General features: G+C 41.5%; 1 protein-coding gene across 5 annotated transcripts in view; it reads right to left on the reverse strand.

The window, feature by feature from the left end:
- septin9a (septin 9a) overlaps positions 1-22,264 on the reverse strand; it is a 100,579-nt gene that overhangs the window by 29,829 nt on the left and 48,486 nt on the right. The window contains exon 1 of one of the 5 annotated variants that reach the window (XM_079825304.1): positions 8,409-8,473. The exons of the other annotated variants lie outside the window; for them this stretch is intronic. The gene's annotated coding sequence lies outside the window, so the exon portion shown is untranslated. Of the gene's footprint in view, positions 1-8,408; positions 8,474-22,264 lie in introns of those variants that run through there. 5 annotated transcript variants of the gene reach the window in all.

Genomic DNA, 22,264 nt, shown 5'->3' on the forward strand with positions numbered 1-22,264 from the left:
TCTTAATACCCTCAATCAAGGAGAGAGCTCTACAATAGCTGGAGGTCACTAAAAAGCCCACCTGTATTGACAAAGGAATCTACAAACTGCACGAAGACTGATTAAACAAATACTGGGTTTTACTTCACTAAACACACAAAAGTCAAGCAATTTAAAATCTTTTTTCCCTATATTTTAAAGGAATTGTGTTTCAGAGAAGAACTCGTCATGCCAGTTTGTTGAGTTTATCAAGAGCAGATTTCTTGGCAATACACATACAACTTCTTCAGAACAGTGTTTTGTAGAAATGTTTGCCTGGCTGTGACACATTTTTTGTATCCATCGGTTCTTGGTTCAGCTTTAGCGTCTAATGGAATAAATGTATTGGCCATCACTGGAAAACACATTTAAAGCATCTAAACTCCCTGAAAACAGGCAGAGTCACAACAGAAGAAACTTGCTGACCTATGAATCTATGATTTCCCTTCATACAGGACCACATGTGACGTCTTTCCTGAGTGATATTGTGCAACTCCAAAAAGTAAACTGACCCCACAGCCTGTCATACAGAATGGAAATCTATGCCAGTAAAAGGAGCTCTGAACACAGGTGCCTGCGCACAATCAGAGTGACCCCATAAATCTCCAGTACCATTAGCCCGAGCATTACAACCTGGCTATTTAGCAATACAGCTGGAAGACATTAAAAACCCATTACCAGAGAGCAAAAAAAAACCTAAATAAAAGGCTAATATGTAATATTACGGCCTGCTTATGTAGATTATGTCCAGACAGAAATTTATTAGACAAATTGACCTTCAGTGCTTGGTTGCAACACAAATCCATTATTAAGGGCATTGTCACTAAGGGTTTTCTTAACTTAAAGGGTCTGCAATAAATTAAAGAAACATTTTACTGAAATTTAAAAAAAAATTGTTGTCATTCACCTTCATGTCAATTCCAAACCCATATGACTTTCAATGCATATGACAAACAATTCAAATGAAGGAATTGGAGCTGTAGCTTTTAAGAATCATAAAAAAACAAAAAAGTTTAAAAAGGTCTCATGATGTGATTTTTTTATTATTTAATAATGTTTCCTGAGGTGTACTTATTTTGTTAGTATGATTTTTACATCATAAAAAATGTCATAATTTAGAAATAAAAGGCATTTTCCTATCCTGATTTAGCCCTCTGGCTTGAAAGCTCTGTTTGAAGGGGCGTGTCTGCTGTGAGACTTCAGTGAAAACGCCCACTGTTGTGATTGGCTGACATCTTTGCATTTTAAATGTGGAACCCCTTGAATACCTTTACTTTTTTTTTTACTATTAAAGCTGTCGAGATTAACAAATCGTGAAAGTGTTGATTATAGCATTATTTTTAGATCTTTTCCCATCACATGAAAGGCTGCAGTGATGAGCCTTGAGCACACAGACAGTGTTTATCAACGAAGCGCTTACTGTATTCATATCGATATTGTGTTTGCTGTTTGTTGTGTTAATGCAGTGATCTCGTCATTGCAGCACTATTTCTCTCACAAAATGCTTTCACCACAACTAACAGCAAACACAATATCGATATGAATATAGTAAGAGCTTCGTTTTGCAGCATAACAGCGTCATTCATTATTACGGGAGTTTGGGCAAGTGTGCAGATACACTCGCGACGTGAGATTGACAGCTCCGAACATTATAAAGAGAGTGTTCTTTGATCGCTCTCTGTAGTTTAATCGCAATGTTTTCATGCTACTAAGAGAAAAAATGTGAAGCTGATCGTTTAGTCACTGGCTTGATTCACTGACACATAAACAGTATTAAACGATTTAGAAAGAAAGTCTGCGTGAACTTGAATGATTAGCTACACATCAGAAATCACTGATCACAGATCAGGCATTAATGAACACTGTTACTCACTGTTTGTGGCGGTGCTGTCGAATCCATATCGTAAAGTCTGTTTGTAAAGCCTGTGCTGACATTGTGACTAAATGATTAAAATGTAAAAAATAAACTGAATCCATTTTCGCCAAACATGAATTCGCTCCAAGGATCGGTAGCGAAACGCGGTGAAGGTGTTTCAGCTGGAAAAATGGATTTGATTATAATATTCTTTATCTGACTCCATTTATCATAATTGTTGCATTTAGAAGAGAATGCCAACTGGTTGTTTGGTCATTTATATTTGATAGTTAATCATACATTTAATCATTCTGTTTTAACCCTTTGTTGCAATTATACCATTCCGTATTGGAGATCGTTAATAATTACAGATTAATTCAGAAAGGATAAAAAATGTAACAATTTTATTAACAGTCAGGTAAATGTATAATGGCAATTCCATAATCAATTCAAAGATAATTCGTACATAACATCAAATACCCTGTAGCAAGGAATAAGATATCGATACCTGACTAAATATTACGCAACGCAGAGTGTCGAGACACTCCACGTTACGGGCCAACTCCATTACAGTATGCGCCCTGATCTCATTACTACATCGCTTTAAATAACTCAGACCAGACCTCAAACTGTTTCAAATGGAAATACGTGAAAACAAAGGGAATTTAAATTGAATCAACTCCCATTTGCCTACATTGAAAGGAGACCAAATGGCTCCAATAGCCACACCCACCATCATAAGTAAAATAGGTCTAAGCTCTAAAAACTCTTATTAACTTCTTGTATATTTCCGTGCTTATGAGATTTTTGTACCATTCGCACTGAGACATTTCAAACGATACCAAACACATATAATATTGTATAGTGAGAATTGACATTGAAATATCCCCAAAATCTATTGGATTTAGTAATCTCCTAGGAAAGGTGATCAGGAGTTTGGGGGAAGTTTGGTACAAGGTAAATGCATGCAAATGAAGCCATTCTCAGTTGATTCACTCAGTGGGACATCGGCTGCGAAATAAACTGTCCTCTCAGTGAGTTATTGTCTTCGCCAGACAATATGGAGTTATGCAAGTTTTCACATCCTTACACAGCAGGTAAATGAGTTTTTTTTTCCCCGTTTTCGGATGAAGACATTAAAAAAGGGACCTTTAAGTGAGATCAAAGGCCGTAGTGAAAATGCATGCAATTCCTGCGAGTCATCACTAAGTGAACCGCTGTGACAGATAGAGTGTCGACTGACAGGTTTGGGGGGCCTCCACCGCTAACAGACTCTATGCCTGAGGAGATAACTGTTAGACGGGCCAACTGAACACTGAAACACCCGCAGAGAAAAAAAACACAAGGGTGAGAGGAGAGGTGAACACACAGTCCTGCGGCTGATGATTAGCTGTTTCCTGGATCGGGGAATGTTGGAACCCCGAGACTTGTTTTTAACCAACATGGGATCTATACAAATAGCGAATCTGTTTCCAAGCCAGTATCAGAAAAACATTTTACATTTTTGACGTAATGAGAACCAAATCACAGTTCCTGCCATTACAAACAACACAACAAGCAGCTATTATGATCATCAGTGGAATTCAACTACATTTTACATGCTATTTTTTTAAATTAGTCTTTTGCATATCACAGTGGTTAGTTAAAAACAATCCAACAAGGCCCCAAGATACTACAGTCTCAGTGGACAAAAACAAAACTTTCCAACTGAAACTGAAGAGTTGGACGGTATTAGTCCACTCTCTGTTTTCAATTACAGGCAAAAAAACATCTTTCATCTAACGCCGTCTCCAAGTCTCCAAGCATTCAATAGCTTTGTAAATAGATGCCAGTGACTCTGCAGTAAAAAGAGTAAGACGAGAGGAAGTCACGCTGAACGACTGATTTATTCCTCTCAGCCTGAGGTAAAAGTTGCAAATCACATAATGTGTCAAGGTGTGACACTTGTAAAGTGGACTCAGAGGATTTGCAAGAGTGTAAAGAGGAAGAAACAGCCTCATCCCAGTCTAAGGGGAATCCGCGGGGCTCAGGTCAGACCACATTTCAAAATTTAGCAACTTCCTGTTTGGGCCATCGCAAATGAATGCCACCTTGAGCAGCCTTCTAACTATCCAGACAAACATTATATTTAGTCAAAACAGATGTACGGAGAAGATTAACACAGTTTCTTTAGCAGGGATGCACCGATATCAAAATTCTGAGCTGATAATTAATTTTTATGTTATGAGCGGAAATATGAATAGCTAATAATAAATGTGACACATATACATACACACATTTATATTATATATATATATATATATATATATATTATATTATATTATATTATATTATATTATATTATATTATATTATATTATATTATATTATATTATATTATATTATATTATATTATATTATATTATATTATATTATATTATATATATATATATATATATATATATATATACACACACACACATATACATATACATATACATATACATATACATATACATATACACACACTTTTTTTTTTAAAGAAATTAATACTTTTCTCACGGACACAAACTGATCAAAAGTGACAGTAAAAAACATGTTACACAATGATTTTATTTTAAATAAATATTGTTCTTTTGAATTCTCTATTCATCAAATAGTCCTCAAAAAAATTTCCACAAAAGCAGTACAACTGTTTTCAACATTGATAAAAATAAGAAATGTGTCTTGAGCATAAAATCATCATATTATAATGGTTTCTGAAGAATCATGTGACACTAAAGACTGTAGTAATTATGCTAATTCAGCTTCGCAATCATAGGTATAAAACTTTCTTTTTTTTTATATATATTAAAATAGAAAATAGGCATTTTAATTTGTACTACTTAATTTGTATATATCTGACCCCAAACTTTTAAACAGTAGTGTACATCCAATATTGACCCATATGGATCAATCAAAACAACATCTAATATAAGTTGATAACCAATACAGTACAACTTTATGGTGCATTTCTGGCCTTATCTGGCCTATAGTTTCAACTACACCTGTATCTTTTGCCGTAATCACGCAGCCACTTGTTCCATTACTGGAGAGGAACCCCATATGACCAGACAGACATGAGCTGTATAACAAACACATACATTTAAAAGATATATTTTAACTTCAGCAGATATGACATTTCCTGTGAGCTCTGGAAAAAATGGTCACAAACACTTTCAATATGTCTGTTCTTCTCTTTACACATTCCTCAACATATGATTCCAAGAAAAAAAAGGGAATGCATTTAATTTATCTTGTCATCTTGACAAGATAAATCTAGTCAAAAGGTACCATTACGGTTTCAAAGATTGAGAAAATATAGGCATTACTCAGGGGAGCCATCACTTTGCTACAACCTCTCTCTCTTTCTCAGAAGTAAATGACTCCAGAAAAAAGATACTAAGCACTGCATAGAATAAGCCTGAGGACAAGCATTATGCAAGAACATGCATACAATTTAAGATTATGATTAAGCTCCGGCAAACTACAAAAGACACCCAGAGGCAAGATCCAGCCAGTTAGAAAGTTACAGAATGACTCTAGCAAGGTCAGACCAGGAAGATCAACAACTCGACACACAAGAGAGAGGGACAAAGACAAAAGAAGAGAGGGAATAAGCAAACTTCTGGCCCCCTGCAGAGAGTGATTCAATGCAGAAGGGAAATTGATGTTAACTCTACACAAACATAGGGTGCAAGACTCGTAGTGCTTGTGTAGGTGTGATGACCGCTCATTCAGCGCTGGGCCAGAGAGGGTGACCTCCGAAGCTTCGGGTTGTAAAAGCAGAGGGTGTCATGCACACAATGGAAAAACGTCTGGAAGTGAGGGATAATGTACTCCCAAACTGGCAAAGGACAGCAGAAGTGTAAGTGAGCGATAAGGATGGTGTGAAAAACAATATGGAAGAGGAAACATTCCAACACGCTCTGCTCATCGAGTTTTACATTTGAAAAAACTGAAATGAAAATAAATATGTGACTTGGCTAACAAGCTCACCAACTCCTAATGTTGTTATAGTACGTACTGCAAACTTCCCTGACTGCCAAAACATTGAATGTGCAAAGAGGAAATGTTCTGCCAACAAGCTTTTAGTTGAAATGATGTCACTTGCAATCCATTCCTCAAGCTAAATAGATACGAGCAACCTGTACAGCATAGCTGGAGTGATAGGGCCTTTAGAAATATGGCCCTGGCATTCTTAACAAATAATCCAACAGTAGTCCAAAGATGATAAAGTTTATCTTTGGAACGACTGGAAGGACCTTTGGAAGATTCATGGATCTGACTTCAAGGTGAAAGCACCGACAACCAGAAGAAACACAACATCTGGGAATCAAGGCAAAGCTGATAACCCACAGTGACATCACTTCTACAATGCGGAAAATCAGTGAAGATCACATGAGAGATCAGATGAGAGATAGAAAGCAAGCGATTGTGGGTGCTTTTCCTCAGCATGCTTCAGCTCTCAGACAAACACAAATGCTAGTAGCAAAAAGGCCTTTTACATTCAGTATCAGTTCTTCAGAATCCGGCTCAATGGAGTTACCTGTACACTATCTGTATCACACTCACATTGCTGAGCGATTAAATGAGTCGTATGATTGTCCAAATATGCTCAGAAACCATCTTGATTTGAGTTGTTGATCCTTGAAATGGGTCTCATGACCAATGTGATCATGAACAGACGAACATGAAACAGACTGGAAAGGTAAGCTACTGTTTATGAAAAATTTATGTTTAGTTTACTTTTGTCCTGAAAGCTATTTGAATAATTCACACTCATAATGATTGTAAACAGGATTAATTTGTTCACAGGAACAAATAAAAGAGTCTTAAAAATATAAATAATTATAATTTATGACAATAACAGGCATGAACTCAATTCCTTGCCATCCGTTAAACCTAGACGGTCTGCAATACTTTGCATTGCAAATCAATACCTGGTTATACACAGACTAGCAGTGCCTCATAAAAGCATAAGTGTTAAACTCATGTGCCTGGCAGGTGTTTATGACATTTCAATACCGCCGCTCACACTCAAAGAAAAGAATAATCAGAGGTCCAGGGCGGCTATGCTCAAAGACCAAAGAGTTCAGTGCTAGCAGACATATACAAGAAAGTAGAAGCATACACACTATGAATATTCCCAACAAACACAATTATGGAAAACATTTCCATTCCACAAGAATCCTTCTAAAAGTCCTGTGGAGTTTTCAGTGGAAGTGGGCTGAAACCCTCAGAGGTCTGCTGCCCTGGGTTTGGGAGAGTATGTTGACTGTATAAATAGAAAAAGGCCAGCGAGAAGTTGGAAATGACTCATCAAAATGAGGAGATTCTCCCAACTTAGGAACAAAACATTCTGTAGGAAAGACAGAAGAAGTGGTTTCACTTTGTTAGCAGTGAACATCTCTGGCTTTCAACAGATCTAATAGTCTTTGACATGCTATAAAAGACCACCTACAACGAGACATACAGACTGTGTTAATGATACTTGGTCTTCATTTCTAAGTTGAATCGCTGGATGTCAAACCTGTTGACAACAGGATCAAACGTTGGCTTTGCTGTCACTACAGACAGCTCCTCTCATGTTTTTAACATCTCAAAGAACAGTGACAAAGTCTGTGAAAGTTTCACGCGTGGCAACTGAAATGGGCTGAAGGAAACGGATGAGGAGAAAAAAAATTCTCATAAATGAACAAACGGATAATGACATGGACATGACCAGGATAGAGAGGAAGAAAGTTGTGTGGCTTTCTTCCTGGTCTCCCGCAGGATGTGGGGTGGGCAGACACATAAATGACACGTTGAGAAAGCCACTGTTGTAACTGCAATAGCAATTAAAAAAAATACAAAAAGACCAATGGTGGTCAGATCAGAGCTAAAGGGTGAAACACAAATACAATCAATCATAAGGGAAAAAAAAAATCATTATAGTCCTTTAAAATAGGTTACACTTTCTTTAAGCAAAATGTATTTTTCATTCAGGCTGAAATAAAACCCTCCAACAATTTCTAAACAGAAAAACTATAGGAAAAGTTTGAAAAGGAGGCTTCGAGGAGGTGAAATTACACAGGACAAGAGTGTCTGGGTCTCATGCAACCCTGTAACCTGCACACTTATAATTACAAGGCCAAGAGAGAAGGTGCAGACAGGGAGGAAAGGATGAAAAAGGAGAGTGGAACAGGCAAACACGCCCCCTCTGCAAACTCACAGATGCTTTAGGAGACTAATAAATCTTCCCTGCTCAGGACTTTACAGCTTAAACACCCGTGGAGCTCTAACATGGAAAACAGGTAGAGTCTCTGCTGTGAACATGGCCAAATCATACAGACATGTATTTACAGATTCACACACAAAAGTCCAACTTGATCTGAACTAAACGTTTCTACATTGTTAGTTAACGCTTGTAAAGACGCAAAGTGCCAGCAGGCAGCAATAGACAACCAAAATGGGAGAGATTACGTGACGGAAAAGGAAAAAGAGAGGAAGAAAGAGTGAAAAGTGTGTTGACCTACCCTCCTGCTCGTCCCTGCTCAGGCTCAAACCTCCAGTGTGAGCCTCAGCTGGAGGCTCTGGGCTTCTCTCTGACTCCACCCATACAGTGTCATGTGACACTAACTCCCCACACCCCTCTCCAACGCCAGGGAACTCGGTTAAAAGAGATGGCCAGAGGAAAAGGGGGGAGAGAGGGAGAGAGAGAGAGAAAGAAAACTGGAGGTCTATCTGCCTGACAAAGCACACATGCTCAAAGCTAGTGGCTGGCAAGCTATCTATCCCTTCCAAGTCCTGAATTGAGAGAAAACAGAGCAAGCTCAGAGTTTGGACTGGCCAGTGCCAATGATTTATGAGCTCTGAATTACCTGAGCCCAGCTTTTGTTCTTCCAGCTGGAAGAATTTGCGAGATCTCTATTTAGGGAGAATGTGTTATCTTGCATTATAATGACTGCAAGTTGAGACACCCTGTGTCTGTGTGTGTCTCTGTGTGTCTGTGTCTGTTGGAATTTCATTCGATTTGTCATACTAAAGAAATGAATCCTAAAACTTTGTTTTGTAGAACTTTGTAGAATTTATCCCAATTCTAAAAATATAATTTGTAATAAATAAATAGTACAATAAAATAAACAAAGCACAATAAAAGCACTATAGTGATCTCACACTTTTGGCCCTATCTTTTTCAGTTTAGACTCAATCCAAACCAAGAGGGGAAAAAAACACATGCTTTCAATCACAAAGAGCGATCAGTGTCCCTAAATCAAAAGCAGATCTCACATCACTCCTCACAGAGAGTTTAGAAAAACTGCACCTTAACTTTTACAGAAAACATCATCAGTACAGGGAGGATTAGGTTACAATCATCTTAATCAATAAGCCCATCTGTCCCCTTTTTATTCACCTACATCTGAAATATTGCTGTGCGTGTTTGTTTCATGTCTAGGCGTTGCTGCAAATAAGAGGGAAAATGAGTAAGACTAATGACATTGTTTACATTATTGAATTAGACGTGCCAGATAATTGCGGTCACTCCAAACATGTACCATGAAACTGAACAGGCAGCACTCATGGCAACTGATGTAGGGCTTCATAAATTACAGGCCGTGGATCATGACAATAAGCCACTTCCCTTCTTTCACATGCCAGAGGGGGGGTGGGGGGTTCAAGTTTGAACATCAGTTTTTATTAAAACGGAGCAAAAATAAACCCTTCCGATGTTTGGCTGAGTTTACAACAGTTCGAAGAGCCAGCGTTCCGGTTCCTTTTCTGTGAGGAAAAAAATCCTTCACTCTTTGCATCTCTGCACTTTTCCAGGAAGCCTGCTTTCTGCTTTTCTTCTGAAATGCTTGTGAAAGTAACAAACTCTGTGTTTAAAAGGAGACCGCATACTGGATAATCCTCTTAAACCTGTGATTAGAACAGCGTAGACATTTGCTTAATTGCTTGAGCATTCCCCCCCCCCAAAATGAAAAAGAAACTTCCTCAGTTTTCAAAAGATGCCAAAGTTTTCCCACACACTTTTTATGGGAATCCTGCGAGATCGGTTCCTCTGCTCCAACATAAACCAGCAGGAGATCTAGCTGACATGTACCCATCATACAATGATAAACATTCAAGCTCAACATGCACTCATCTACAATGTTTCTGTCAGATGAACAGCATCTACTGACTGCATTCCATATTCAGTTTCTGGAAAGCCCTGCATGCAGATGTCAGAAGGATAGAAAGAAGCTGGAGGGGAGAGACATTTGTTCCCTTGCTAGGAGGTCTTACAGCAGATAAACAATGGAGCTGCGCCATCTTTGTTCCCCAGCGCTGAGAAAAAAGGGATGATTTATTCCTCTGTAAGACTAATGCAAACCAGTTGTCTCAAGGCTTCACTTTTACAATGGTCACAAGAACAGAGCTTCCGTGGTTGTGAGAGGGTGTAATACAAGAAAGCACCAGATATTATGTTATGAGCAAAACACCTCATACAGCACATAGAGGAGCAACTAAAGTAGCTGAATTCTAGCCAGTGACAAAAATGTCAAAAAGGACATTTTAGTCTGTAACCTCCAGTGTTGGGGAAAGTTACTTTGAAAAGTAATGCATTACAATATTGCGTTACTCCCTTAAAAAGTAACTGATTGAGTTACATAGTTACTTTTTAAGAAAAGTAATGTGTTCCGTTACTTTTGCGTTACTTTTTCTCACCTGGGCTGGGCTTGTTTTTTTAGCTTTTTGTTTTTTTATAACAAAAAAGTTCTATTTTTGTGCAAATGTAAAGACCTCTTCATGCCAAAATTGTAATAATTGAATAATAAGGTAAAAATACAAATTCACACATTAACAGTAGAGGGCGCAGCTCTGCTGTGCTGTCATTCTGGATAATGGAAGAATAGGATGCAGGAGAAAAAAAGTTTTACCAATAAAAACAAAAAATCTATTAATTTTTGCTCATGGTTTAACTGAATCATCAAAGGTCAGCAGCAAATTGGTCAATAAAGGTAGATTAAATGCATACAAATATTTGTTATATTTAACATTTAATTATTGGAGGTTTGCATAATAGTACTCTGATTTTGCATTTGACTGATTTTATTCATTTTAAGGAGTACTGAATATTTATGCAAGTGAGATGAATAAATGCTCAAATTTAGTCTAGAACTACAATAACCCTTATGTTCACACACAATGCCTCTGCACTTACTCTCGATTTTTCTCAACATGGGGACAGGAGAGCTGTCAGTCAAATAAATGTGAAAAAGTAACTCAGATATTTAGTTGTAAATTTGAAAAGTAATGCGTTACTTTACTAGTTACTTGAAAAAGTAATCTGATTACGTAACTCAAGTTACTTGTAATGCGTTACCTCCAACACTGGTAATCTCATGCTTTTTGGGTTTTAATTTGTAGTTCAGAAACATGATCACTCTTGGAGCTGCTGGTTTGCCTCATTGGGACATTATTAACCAGAATTAATAAGCTACATCCATCTGCTCAAATGTTATTAATTTGCATCTTTGTTGCAGCAGAAACCAAAACCCCAGTTCATATAAAACAAACAAGATTTTGGAATCAGATCAGTATTAGATCATGACTTGGCACCAATTACTCACTCACATCAGGGTCCCAGTGGTTAATTTAGATTTCTTCCTACTTAAACCACAAGAGTAAACAGAGAGAGCTATTACTTTATATAAAGTCAAACAGTCTTAGAGAACCATAAACCACTTTGCATTAGATTACTGGGTCTGCTGGGAGATGTGCAGAGAAAGGAGTTCATATGTATTACTATATGAAAGGTATGGGCTGCTACAGTCTAAAAAAAGGTTTGCCAGGTTACGGAAATCTTTGAAAGATTTTTAATGTTTTGGCACAAACTCGAACTGTGTTTTCTTCCATTTTGCTTCCATGATTTGTCTGTGAAACAATCAACTTTAATTTTTTTTATTGGTAATTTCCAATTTCTTTTGTTTTTTCTTTACAGTGTTTGCAAAAGTAACACTTTTTTCCCATGACAGTTTATTGTGGAGTCTCAGATTGTATAAGCACATAAAAACAAAACAAACTGTGGTTTAGTCGCTATTCTGGTCTACATGAGCAGTTCTTGGCAAACTGAACCAAACTGGAGTTTTTCATAATAATGAAATAATTTTTATTTCAGATTTATTTCAATTAATGAGAATTATTTTTTTAGGTTTTAGTTGACAATAACAACACTAGTTTAGTTTTGATGCCTACATTTTAATTTAGCATTTATGGCAAAAGCAAAGAACTTTAATATCAGACATTTATCAGTTATCATTTTTAAAAATAAAACAAACTTCATCGTATTTGCCATAATTATTGGAGCGTCCCTAGCCAGTAGTCACAAGTGTCTACTCTGCATTTCTCCAACAGAAGAAAAAAAGACTGCAGCCTGGCACGTCACAGCAGGCCACCAAGAGTATGCCCATTATCATGACGTATGCAGAAACGGCTATATCAGATGACTAATCACTCAACATGCTTCACAACAAACAACAAGAGTATCACTTTACAACCTCTTGTCTCCTCATCCCTCTGACTGCACAATGACCCCATCCTCAGATCCAGTGCTAATTTGTCTGATCAACAGCTTGGCCCGCACTGCTGGGATTGGGTTTATCCCCTGAAGAACATGCAGATAGACAGAGAGGAACAGATATCATTATTCCCGCTGGATGCCAAGAGACATGATATGCCCACAAGCTGTTGTCACAAACTGTGCCAACTTGTCCATCTGGCCCTAGGTGTGGAGAGGTTTGGGGTGAGGGGTACAGCTGGCACAGAGGGTCTCTGACCCTGACACAAGAGCAGGGTAGACAGCTGTACATGCTTATCCCCAGTCAAAACCGCAAGGCCAAGTTGAGAAAGAGGAAGCCTGGGGTTTGTAAAAGGATAAGAGCTGCACAAATCACACACTCACAGTTATGGCAGGCCTCCTTCACACCACGGCCCCGCAGAGGCAGAACCAACAGCCAGAAATACTGACAGTGAGACAACAGACACTCTCTGTAGACTTCATACTGAGCCTATGAGTTTGTTTGTTGCCTTTGTGAAGTTTCTTTTCAAACACTGCTGTTCTGCCACTGATCATTTCATATGTAATTGATGTTTTGTCAAAATTAGAATCCATCAGGTAAAATTGGTTAAATTATGTTAAATGATTCCCTAATTTTGATTACATTTAAAAATGGTCACAGAGGTACAGAATATGTCAAATTTAGTTTATTACAAATGAATGACCATTATTTGTTGAAAAAGAAAGAAAGTGTAGTGAAAAATATTAACATATTAAAATATATTTCCTAAAAAAAGACTGCCCAGACCACAGTCATGGGCTGTGTCCGAAATTGCCCCTTATACCCTTAAAAAGGGCACTATTTGAGGGGAAAGCCATGTGTAGTGGTATCCAAAACCATAGTGGACGTTATGGAGTGCACTCATTCGATCTTACAATGCACCACAATAACGAGTGTACAACTGATGTACGCTCAATGGCTAGAGAATACCCATAATGCACTCTGAGAGTCCCGCGCTGAATGAATTCCCGCGTCTCCCCAGAAGATGGAGCCCGCAGCTGAATCATCCATCCACCCATCTTCCAAAACGCGCTGATCCAGCATAATATCGTACAGGTATAAATTCGTTTTAAATTGATCATTACATTTTAATTAAGGTTTATACATGCAAGATTCCATGACAGTTCAAGAAAAATCTTTTCATTACTACTGGGGCTGCCAGTTTGCAAAGTTTCAAATGATTATTAAACAGCAAGCAGAAACGATGCAAAAGTGCCAGCCCATCCGGCACTCAATGTCCGAATTCACTCACTCATTTTCATTCACTCGCTCAAGTGGATTATATTAGTGGAGTAATATAGGGAATAGTGTATAGGGGGCGATTTCGAACGCAGCAATGGTTTACATTTTGCAAAAACAACGCACTTCAGATTTTATATCCCTAGCATTACAAGATAAGATGGCCAAAATAAAGCTGAAAAAAATTATTGAAAAGACTAACTCTAAATCATTGTGATAAGCCTTATGACAGTCTGCCAAATGTTACAACAAACTGAAATTTATACCAACACGCTGAACTACAATAACAGAGCAAGAAAAAATTCCAAACCAAATTCATAACATTGTGGTGACCCACAAAGAGGACTGTTAGAGACATTCACTAAGGGACTGTACCTTTAAGGGAGAAGGAGAAGATTAGGCGGTTCTGGTTGAAACGTTTGTTGTGATGTTTTGATCTCACTCGCTGTTCAGTTCTGAGTTAGATAATAAGTGGAGAATAAAGCTGACTCGACGCATCTCCGTCTCTTGTCTCCTCCTTTATTGCACTCCACATTTGGTGACCCCGACGCGAGTTGGATACGGCTGAATTATGTCACACAACGACGGTGGTGAGAATGCTGCGGCTGCAGTGCCGGTCGCTGTTAGCCGCGCGGCTAATGTCGGTGCGATCTATGCGGCCACCATCAAATTACCGGACTATGGCAGCACAATCCACGGCCGTGGTTTCAACACATTGAGGCTCAGTTCCAGCTGAGAGGAATAACACAGGATGTTACGAAGTATTTCCATGTGGTAGCGGCATTAGATGCCTCGACGACAGCCAGAGCTATGGCACTGTTAGAGGCTCCTCCAGCTGACGGCAAGTACAACGCACTCAAAACATTCCTGTTGAGCCTCTTTGAACTGTCGGAGCTGGAGAAAGCAGATCGCCTGCTGTCCCTGAATGGCCTTGGCGATAGCAAGCCGTCCGAGTTAATGGAGAGGATGCTGGCTGTACTGGGCGCGGCGGATCCATCATTCCTTTTAGCCCACATTTTTCTGCGGCAGCTTCCAGCACCCGTGCGCACCGCACTGGCCAGTTCCTCCCTCCCTTCCTCCAGAGACTACCGAGCGCTGGCGGTGGAGGCAGACAGGATTTTCCTTGCCAACCGGCAGCAGTTTGTCCATGCGCTGTTGCCCCCCCAGCACACGTCTGCCCCGCCTCAACCCCTTGTGGACGACCCGGACACCGCAGCTGCTGTGACGGCCCGCCGTCAGCGTGAGGACGGGTGGTGTTACTACCACTCCAGGTTTGGGGCCAAAGCCAAGCAGTGTCGCCAGCCTTGCAGTTTTAGAGCCCAGGGAAAAGCCAGGGCCGGCGCTCATTAGCAGCTATGGGCGCTGGCCGTGACTGCAAGCTGTTATACATCACTGACACCTTGTCCGGCCGGCGGCTGCTGGTCGATTCGGGGGCTCAGCGCAGCATCCTGCCAGCAAAGCCTGTGGACACCATGGCTGGCCATCGCCGTTTCGGCTGTGACTTCGTAATAGCCGCCGTGTCTACATCTCTCCTGGGGGCGGATTTCCTCTGCGCTTACAGACTGTTGGTGGATGTTACGAACTGCCGCTTGATCGACGCCCTCTCTTTTGCTTCGTACCCCTGCACGCTGGGAGGGGTGGGGGCGCTTTGTCTGTCAAACACGTTTGCCACCGGGGACCTGTATCAACGCCTGCTGGCTGAGTTCCCTGACATCACCACGCCCACGTTTTCATCGGCGGTGGCCAAGCATGGCGTAGAGCACTACATCACCACGGCTGGCCCCCCGGTCTATGCACAGGCCCGGCGCCTCGACTCTGGCAAGCTCGCGATCGCCAGGGAGGAGTTCACCACCATGGAGCACCTTGGCATTGTGCGCCCCTCCAACAGCCCGTGGGCTTCCCCCCTACACATGGTGACCAAAGCTGATGGCGGTTGGCGTCCCTGTGGTGATTTCCGTCGCCTTAACAACGCCACCACCCCCGATCGGTACCCAGTGCCGCACATTCAAGATTTCTCCGCCCACCTAGCCGGCGCCACCATTTTTTCAAAGGTGGACCTGGTGCGCGGTTACCACCAGGTGCCTGTCCACCCGCAGGATGTCCCCAAGACAGCAGTCATCACACCCTTTGGCCTTTTCGAATTCCTAAGGATGCCTTTCGGCCTCAAGGGGGCAGCGCAGACGTTTCAGCGCCTCATGGACTCTGTGCTGCGGGACATGCCTTTCCTATTTGTTTATCTGGCCAACGCTGCTCTGCTGGCGCACCCGTCTCCGACCGCCCCAGTTGCTCTTACGACGGACGCCTCTGATTATGCCGTGGGGGCTGTGTGTGAACAGTGGGTGGGCAGAGCCTGGCAGCCGCTGGCCTTTTTTAGCAGGCAAGTCCGTGACAATGAGAGGAAATACAGCACCTTCGACAGGGAGCTCCTAGGTCTGTTCCTCGCCACCCGTCATTTCCGTTTCCTGTTGGAGGGCCGGCGGTTCACAGCTTTCGTTGACCACAAGCCGCTGACATTTGACATGGCCAAGTCTTCGGAGCCATGGTCTGGTCGACAGCAGTGCTAGCTCTCTGCCATCTCGGAGTACACCACTGACATTCAGCACGTGGCCGGCAAAGACAATTTCGTCGCCGACTGCCTCTCCCAGGCGGTCACTGGGTCCGTCCATTTAGGCCTCGACTACGCAGCCATGGCTGAGGACCAGACCACGGACTCTGAGGTGCAAGCCTACAGGACAGCACCCACAGCGCTGCTCATAGAAGAGGTGGTGTTTGACACGGCCAACGCTACACTCCTCTGCGACGTCTCCACCGGCCAACCACGCCCCATGGTACCTGCTGGCTGGAGGCACAAGGTTTTCGACGCTATCCACGGCCTTTCCCACCCGGGGGTGAAGGCCTCTACCAAGTTGGTGGGGGCCAAGTTCGTCTGGCCAGGCCTGCGGAGGGACGTTAGGGCCTGGGCTGCTGCCTGTGTGGCGTGCCAGCGCGCAAAGGTGACGCGTCATACCAAGGCCCCCTTGGCACCCTTCAAAGTACCAGAGAGACGGTTCGATCATGTGAATGTGGACCTGGTGGGCCCACTTCCCCCCTCCTGTGGTTATACCTACCTCCTCACCATGGTGGACAGGACCACTAGGTGGCCAGAAGTGGTTCCCCTGTCATCCACTACATCAGCCGAAGTGGCCCGGGCATTTATCACGACTTGGGTGGCCCGTTTCGGCACACCGTCCGACCTCTCCTCGGACCGAGGTCCGCAGTTTACATCGGAGCTTTGGACGGCAGTCGCCGAGGTCCTGGGGGTGAAAGTTTGTTGTGATGTTTTGATCTCACTCGCTGTTCAGTTCTGAGTTAGATAATAAGTGGAGAATAAAGCTGACTCGACGCATCTCCGTCTCTTGTCTCCTCCTTTATTGCACTCCACAACATAACCTTTTACATGGGAAACACTGATTGAGCAGCAAACCTCAGAGGGCGGCTGCCGCCCTGTTTTCCAGAGCTGTTGGGAATGTAGAGTCATGGTGAGGAGGCTGTTAGAGAAAACAGAGTTAGATGCAGTCAAAGGCCTGTTTGTCCCCATGTGTCCAGAACTGCTGCATGCTTCATGCAGACGAGAAACCACCACTCGCTTCCGCACCACACAGCAGCTCTTTTGTTCTCTCCAGCACAGAGAGCCTGAGGAGGAGACATGTGAACCCTTGTTGGAAGATGACTTAGGAAAACTGCTGCATAGACCGCTTTCCATTTCAAAACGTCTCCCTCGGATCAGAGATCTACATTATACATTTTCAAAACATGGTTTTAAAAACATTCACTCACTTTATGATTAGTAAGCGTGTTTGGTCATTTCTTAAATCGTAGTGTAAAATCTATGTTCTGAAAACCACTGATCGGCCAAGGTGACTAAGTAACCTCAGGATCAACTCTTTCTGTGGGAAAGGAGAAAGAAAGGGAAGCTTCAAATCAAAGAGTTAATATAGAACCGCTGACTGAAGAGAAAACATCCACACACACACATATACGTAGAGATTCAGCATGTATCAAAACTATGTAAACTCCTACTGCTTGTGTGAATCGAGGGGGAGGTGACCAAAGAGAAATAAACTCTTGGTATTAGCATTTCAAAGCTGCCACAGTAAAGTCAATTTCAAAAGAAGCATGCAGGCGTCTCACAAGGCGGTGTATGTGACGTGGTCCTGAGGGAAGCACACGTGGGGGGAGTTAAAGGGATATTTCAAAATTTTAATTTCTACCACCAAAGAGTCTACCACAGAGGTTTCTCTATGATTTTTGTGATTTAAAAGACCACAGACCCCACAGATCACAGGCTACTCCCTCAGCACTGAAATGCACCTATTATTTGCCTTAAACCAACACGAAACAAAGCACAGCAAACATTTTCAGTCTCACATAAGTATCCATAGCAGTATCAATAACCAGTATCAAAGAATATTTGAATTCAGCTGAATATTCAATAAATTAAAGCTTGGTACATACTCTGCAAGAACAAGAACAATGTTTGTTATGTCCAGGACATTCATACTTCACGGGAAAAGCAGGTGCCGAACATTTCCGTTTCTCCGCATTAACCCCGCCCACTTTAAGTTTCTGACCAATCACACAATAGTTCTCGGATACCCACAAGAAAAAAGTTCTGCTCAGATGATGTGTCGAGAACAAGCTGCAAGAACTCCCAAACCAGGGCTGCAAGAACAAAATTATGTCATTTTGTTCTTGCAGCCCTGGGAGCGAGAACTTTTTTCTCTGTTCTTGCGGAGTATGTAGCGGCCTTAAAAGGATAGTGATTTATCCCTTTAGTGATAGTGATAGCCAATGATTTACTCACCCTTAAGTCATCCTAGGTGTATATGACATTCTTTTTTCAGACTAATAAAATTAGAGTTATATTAAAAAAGTCCTGGCTCTTCCAAGCTTTATAATGGCAGTGACTATTGCTTTGTTTTTGAAGTCCATAAAAAAATGTATCTGTCCGTCAAATAACGTGCTCCACATGGCTCTGGAGGGTTAATAAAGGCCTTCTAATGCAAATCGATGCGTTTTTGTAAGAAAAATATCAATATTGAAAACTGTATAAAGCAAAGTTCTAGCCGAACGCCTTCCGTGGAAAAGTGTTGAAAGTGCCTTCTCGCAATTCAAGATGCGTACGGGATGTCTGATGAGCGTACCTGGTAACAGAAGCCTTTTGAACGCCAGAGGCACTTTCAACACTTTTTTAAATATGGATATTTTTCTTACACAAACGCATCAATTCACTTCGGAAGGCCTTTATTAACCTCCCGGAGCTGTGTGGAGCACGTTATTTGACGGACAGATGCATTTTTGATGGACTTCAAAAACAGAGCAACAATTACTGCTATTATGAAGCTTGGAAGAGCCAGGACTTTTGTAATATAACTGAATGTCATATACACCTAGGATGACTTGAGGGGGAGTAAATCATAAGCTAATTTTCATTTTTGGGTGAACTATCCCTTTAACACTAAAGGTTCAGGGGACTTGTAATCAAGGATGCCTGAATTAAACATGAGCAAACTGCACTGTTTTAATTGTGATCTCCCAGATAACAAGAACTATCATCAACAGGAACAATCCACAACTTGCTCATCTACCCTTTAAACGCAAATGTATCTTCTCTTTATCAGTGGTTCTCAACCAGGGGGACCAAAAACTTCCAAAGGGGCCTCAAGATGACTTAAAATAAGATAAAACAAGCATTAAAATGGATATTTCTTATTTGCATTCATCCCCTCAACTGTTTTTTTTTTTGAGTGTGGCAAGCAGGGCGGGCCGAGAGCTGTGAGAATGGAGCTAGGCCAGTGGCGCAAGTGTTAATGGGGAATCGCAGTGCTGAGGAGGTCAGGCACCACGAGGAGCGGTAACCGTTTGTGGCTGCCCGAGGCAGTGGTGCTGGAGTGATTTAACAGCAGGTATGATGGAGTGCTCGCTGACGTGCTCCTGGGTCGAGGTGAGGCTGCCGTCCTTGAGGGGACGAAGGAGTTGCTGCTGTTCGCCGGAGGCTACACTTGCTGCCGTCCGCCATGATGGGGGAGAAGCAGGCAGACCAAGGGAACGGGCCGAGCGCTCCGTCAGAGGAGCCATCGTCGGCAGCCAGGAGGCAGAGAAGTATCGAGCCGTCCACTGAGGAGTGTCCAGTAGCGTCGCATGGCACCGCAAGTGAGAGTCTCTCAGCTGGTTGAGGACCAAGTGACAGCGTGTCTGGGAACCAGACCACGACCAGGTACTGCAGCCGCCATGGCTGGCCCCTGGGGAGTAGAGCACACTCTCAAGGGTATCCTCGAGTGGCAAGCAGGGCAGGGCAGAGAGCCATGAGAATGGAGCGAGGCCTCAAGTTACTCAAAGAGGAGTGGTAGGCTAAAAGGAGGAGCGACAACGGTGAAGGAGGAGAGAGGAGCAGTCGTCCGTGAGGGTCTGGCACTTTAATTTACTTTTCTTTTCTTTTTTTTGATATATTAAAGTGTGTGAAATGTTAACTGGTTCCTGCCTCCTTCTTCCCTGAGCTTTAACTTCATTACACAGAGTTTCAACAGGCTTAAAAAAATCTTGATAAATGAGGTACGTTTTTAAAAGTATGATTTCTAGATTTGGAAATTCATGTTAATTATTAAAATGGGCATGGGCATTTTCACAATGAAGATATATTTTTTCTTATTATGCCAAGATCTAAAATAATTTGTAAAGTAGAAATTGTGAGTAAAAGTCTGGTAAATCCTCATTCTTTGTTAATGGGGGCACATCCACCACTCTAGAGAGTACAGAGTGAAGAATCACATTGAACAAGATATCTACTCACTATCGCACCAAAATAGCCCCTGAAACCAGATTTGGCCAACTGCTGCTTTATTGACGGTGTTGACAGTAAGATTCCAGTGTCAATATCCAAGACCACAACAACCGCAGATGTGTTTGAATTGAGAAAATGAGGCCATAATGTAATGGATGTCTACAAATGAAAAAGCTACTGCATTTAAGTAGTTCAGTGTGGATATATACCACATTGAATCATATATTACAGAGCTCTGATCTCAAAAACAGGTTTGTTGAACTGCCATGACTGAAATATGGCCTAATATCTTCACCTGATGGAAAAAGGTAAGACTTGTGTAGAACAGTGACTCCTACTGGCACTTAAAGCAGCTGCAGAGAAAGAGAAAAAGAGAGGGTGCAAGTGAGAGGTATTTTGATAGTGTAGCTCACAACTAAAATTATCACAACATAATATTTCAACCCTAAGTGGAAATGCAACCAAGCACAAAACCACCATCAAAACCACATCCTGTATTTCGGACTTCACACTCTCACGGTCAAGTAGTTCTTGAGATCCACTCTATCCTTCACTTATTCTTTATATTCTGAATAAAGTCTGAGCCTAAAGTTGTTCTAAATTAAATTGATATTGATGCAGCTGGCTTATATTGATTGAATATATTCAGTAAAATATTGCCAGCACCTTTTCAGACGCACACAAAATGTGATAGAGGGAGGGACTATTCACAGGAATAGTTCTGGACTGAGTAATAACTACCAACCAAAGCCAACTCAGCCGTGTGTATCACTAAAGGAAAAGTTTGCTGATATGGACAAGCCTCAAATGAGATCAACACAAATGTTAAAAGAATCAGAACATATACTTTTCATTTTCAATCTGCTTGCCTCGGACCAGGCAGCTGAAGGGAAGAAGCTGAAAGTGTGACACACAGATGCCTGAAGGCACAGATTTGGTAAGGTACTGGGATCGCTTGGCAAACTGTGACATTAACTTCTGCATCAATGAGTAGTGCTAACCTCCAGATCACCCTCTCTCGCTCTCTTTTGTTTCTCAGTCTCCTCGGTAACTTCTCACACAAGAAAAAAAAAGAAAACAAAAAAAGCTGGAAACTTCTAGATCATCCCATCGCTGACATTCACAGGGCTCTCTGAGGAGAAATGTGTGCCAAACACAGTAAAATTAAGAGCGCTCCAAGCATTCCACTCCTCTCAGGAACTCACTCCTTTAAGTCCTCTAGAAAAGATGCATGGTCATCTAGTGTACTTAAAGGTGAAGTAGTGGACGATAGTCTGCAATAAACAATTTTTCCGACAATAAAAGTGATGCATGTAATTTTTCATCGTTAAAATACATACTATCCAAGTTTAATTTGTAGAGACAACTAAAAGTAAAACATTTGCAGATTGACTCTCCCAAAACGTATAAATGTGATGCTATCAAAACATTGCTCTGAAAATCTAGACCTTCATGATGTGAATTTGGCAAGGGACAATTGGTTTTAGCGACCAATGGTAGAAGTAAGGAAGTTCAGGAAACCTGTTTGAATCTGAAAACTGTCATTTTCATTAGAAAAAGCATGCCTGTGGTAACATTTCTGCAAAATTATGTTACTTCTTGCATATCTTGGAACACTTTCAAAGTGAAATGTCCAGTGAGTGGTGCTAATAGCCTGTTCAGCTTGGAAATTAAATGTTCGGTGAATGGTGCTGTACCTATAATGTACACTTAATCTATCCGATAGTGTTAA

This window comes from Gobio gobio (genome assembly GCF_949357685.1).
Source record: "Gobio gobio genome assembly, chromosome: 1".
Classification (NCBI taxonomy): domain Eukaryota; kingdom Metazoa; phylum Chordata; class Actinopteri; order Cypriniformes; family Gobionidae; genus Gobio; species Gobio gobio.